Genomic DNA, 3988 nt, shown 5'->3' with positions numbered 1-3988 from the left:
TGGATGGATGGATGGATTGTGATAAGAGCTATATGAACCCCCAATAAAATGATTTTTTTTCAATAAAAATAAATTTCACTTGAACCTCCTCCCAAGGGGTCGGACAACAGAAAAGTGGGTGAAGGGAGACAGTAGTCGGTGTAGGACATGAAAAAAATAATAATTTATAAATTATCAAGGGTGTGTGAGGGAGCGAGGGTTGGGGAGGGGGGAAAAAGAGCTGATATCAAAGGCTTAAGTAGAAGGAAAATGTTTTGAGAATGATGAGGGTAACATATGTACAAATGTGCTTGACACAATGGATGGATGGATGTACTGTGATAAGAGCTACACAAGCCTCCAAAAAGAAAATGATGATGGCAACATATGTACAAATATGCTTGATACAATTGATGTATGGAATTATAAGAGCTGTAAGAGCCCCCAATAAAATGATTTTTTTTAAAAAGACATTTCATTTGACCTCAAAGATTATGGTGGAGTTAAGTTTCTTTTTGATACACCCACTAGGAACTTATGAGCATGAAATCTCCTAGACCTCTACAAGGCTGACCGGGCTTTGTCTTCTTTCCATTCAGCATCAGTATCCCGGGAGCAGAGCTAGTCGATGTGGTACGGAGTGGTCCAGGGTTGACAATCATCTCTGACACCACCTAACAGCACTTTCTGTGGCAATGCACATGCTCTAGATCTGTTTTGCTCAGTGTGTGGTCTCTCCCTGCATGGGGATATTGAGCACTTACCAATGGTGGCTGCGGTGGTTAGGTGCCCTCCAGTCAGTTCTGACCCACAGTGATCCTATAACACTGCACGGTCCTGTACAAGTGTGACTAAGAAACTCAATTTTTAATTTTTGTTATTTAAACCTAAGTAGCTCAAGCATGCAGTTATCGGCTATCATATTAAACACTGCAGCAGTTAACCAATCTAATCTATAAGTAGTGACTTGTTTAAAATCTTTTAGAAGGGCATGTTCTTATTTACCTAAGTAACATAATCTAGTGTCCATTAAAACAAACATGCGGGTCTTTCTTTCCTGTAACTGTGTGAAAACATTCGGGGCCTGCCTTCATGGGATCATGAGCAATCCTAACCTGACTCACATGCCTTCTCTGTGGTCTGAGCAACACTTTACAATCGAAGCTAATTAATAGCTGTTTACAATAATAGTTGTGCTTTAATTCCTACTGATTAAGAAATCACACCATAGTAAAAACTCCTCTTCCTTGGGTATCAGTGAGGCCATAAGGATTCAGTGGTATGATCCTTGCCCTCCACGTGGTAGACGCATGCTCCCTGCCCAGACAGTGAGCCTCATTTGCAGCCTGTCAATGGAGCCCTGAAGGTTCCTATGATGCTACGTGGGTTTCAGCAGAAATTTCAGACAAAGTCAGATTAGGAAGAAAGACCTGGAAACCTACTTCTGAAAAATGAGCCAATGAAAACTATACAGATCACAAGGGTCACAGGGGTCCCATCTGCAACCAATGATGAGCATAGCACAGGACAGGGCGGGAGTTCATTTCACTATGCAATTCATTAAGGGCCAACACAATGGCAGCTCACAATGACAATTCAGTAGTACTTTCTATTCGTGCCCATTTCCTAGTAAGAGCAGCACCCATATGGATCAGTAAATATGCATCTACATGGAAGATATTAATTAATCAATCTATGAACAGTCCTTGCTACTGTTCCTAATCCTTGATACTGTCCTTGATAATACCATAGACTCTAAGACCTCTTACAATATTCCATAATCTCCTGGGTCCTGTGACCTGAACTTCTAAAGACCATATCCCTAATTTGTCCAACTGTCTGGCAGATAACATAAGTCCTGTGACTCATATGAAGGCGGAGTGGGGGTTGATATGAAAAAAAATGAGGAAAGGCGATTCTCTTACTGCTTAGAGCTGAAAATTTTCCAATGTAATCTGGTAGCAGAGGCACATGCGTTATTTGTACTAAAGTTAACTCCAAGTACCATTTTACCTTCAAAGAAGATTAAAGGTCAGATTATTTGGATTTCCTAAAAGTGTATTTTTATGCCTCAACATTTCTTTCTCAACTTTCTTTCTATCGTCATCTTATCAAAAACTATCTTCCCTCTCTGTGATTAACTGATGTTTCTCAGCGTCATCTCTAAAGGCAAAATCTCAAGAAATAATTTGAGTCACAAGAACAGTGAGCTTCATTTCACTATCACACTCTTGCACTTACGATCCTATGCTGAGCAAAATGGAAGAGGGAGATCTTCACCAGCAGAGCCATGACAGTGAAGACGGTGCAAGCTTGGCAATGTTTTGTTCTCTTCTGCTCTGTTAGGTATGAGCATCCCTAGGAGTCAGGACCAGCACCACCACCACCGAACAACAAGCTAGTTGACCCGGTGCTTCGCGTCATCTTAAGTAAGCCAAACAGTTGGTCGCATCATCAGTGCCGCTTTTGCTAACTCAGAAATTAAGATCTGTGTTTGCTCGCCACCCCAGATTTCCAACAACCCAGCACGTATCAAAATGTTCTCTAGAAGTGGCTTTTACTTTTATTAGTAGCGTGGGTCACTACTCCAGCAGCTCCAGACCATTCACAGCTTTGAGATGACCATGAGCTGGACCAGCGATTGAAAGTTGGAGGTAAAAGGCCACTTCCGTGAAGCTGACAGGAAATGAGAGAGAGACCACCATGACGACAAATCTGCAGACTATAAAACAAACAAGCTCACCACCATCCGGCCAGCTCCAACTCAGAACCACCCTACAGGGCAGGCAAAACTGCCTCTGTGGTCTCAGAGAGTATCTTGATGCGAGTAGAAAGCTCTATCTTTCTCCTGTGGAGCAGCTGGCGGTTTTGAACTGCTGACCTTGTGGTTAGCAGCCGAAAGAGTAACCACTATGCTACCAGGACTCCCGCAGACTATACGATAGGGAAGAAATGCTTGTACACTGTAACTTCTTAGAAATGATCTAAGAACCAGACACTCACATGATAGCAGACTTTAGGGAAACCTTGAAGGGGGTGGCACATGGTCAGGTTTAACTCCTCTGGTCTTAGAACACCCTAAAATCTGAGAGTGTCTTCTGGTGCCGAGTGACAGTCCACGGCAGTCAGGTTGAGAGCTTCCCCAATCTCTGAAAGCTCTTTCCTGAATACCTTCCAAAGCAGGCGAGCTGACAGATGCCGTGTCCCTATTACTGGGTGAAAGGCATCAGGTGAAAATACAAGCAACTGTGACACTGGGAGCTCAGTTCCTGACGTTTGGAAACCTCTTGGAATTCTGTACAGATTACAAAACAGGCTCAATAAACTTAAGAATGTCCACACCTATGGTTGCTGATAAAGCAAGAAGCAACAATTTCACATCACTATCAACCCTCTGAAGAACAAATCTCACAGGGGGTAAATAAAAGAAGATGTGACAACTTTTACTAATGACAGACCATTTTCTATTTTCCAATTCTCTGAGTTTTCTAGGGAGAAGCCACTCATTGAAAACACAGGCATCAATTTTATTAGGGAGGGCTGGAACTAGACTATTTCAAGAAAAATTCATCTCCTGAGAGATGCATTTATTACACATTACATACATTGACTGACATACACATCAAATATTATTGCAACATACTCATTTTTAAAAAGCCTATGAAATTCACATACTGACTATAGACAGTATAACCTGAGGTTTTAATTCATCTAATGCCTTAGCAGTGTAAAAGCTGCGTCTCAATTTAACGACTCTGGGTTGTAATTTATTCACACTGTATTATAACAAAGTAAATACAAAAGTAATAACTCCAATTGTAAAAGCACTTACCTTTTTAAGGTGATCACATCTCAGGATTTTGTATCCAAAAGAAACTGTGTTTTCCTATGGGAAAAAGAAAACAAAAAGACTACTCAATAGTGTAAAACTGGCACAGGGACAGTTTCTGACCTTTGACTTCACAGAGAATAAGAGAAACAAACTCAGTATCAACCCAATCCCAATTCC

General features: G+C 41.3%; 1 protein-coding gene across 4 annotated transcripts in view; it reads right to left on the bottom strand.

The window, feature by feature from the left end:
- The window catches only part of PLCB4 (phospholipase C beta 4), a 422814-nt gene extending 418951 nt beyond the window's left edge, over nucleotides 1-3863 (bottom strand). For all 4 annotated transcript variants that reach the window (XM_045295217.1, XM_004698161.2, XM_045295218.1 and 1 more), the window contains exon 1: nucleotides 3812-3863. The gene's annotated coding sequence lies outside the window, so the exon portion shown is untranslated. The remainder of the gene's footprint in view (nucleotides 1-3811) is intronic.
- Nucleotides 3864-3988: the final 125 nt, after the last annotated feature.

Source organism: Echinops telfairi, unplaced genomic scaffold (genome assembly GCF_000313985.2).
Source record: "Echinops telfairi isolate 266 unplaced genomic scaffold, ASM31398v2 ScPeMD7_5592;HRSCAF=6446, whole genome shotgun sequence".
Classification (NCBI taxonomy): domain Eukaryota; kingdom Metazoa; phylum Chordata; class Mammalia; order Afrosoricida; family Tenrecidae; genus Echinops; species Echinops telfairi.
Note: the sequence above shows the minus strand (reverse complement) of the source record. Positions and strands in the feature narration are given on the sequence as shown.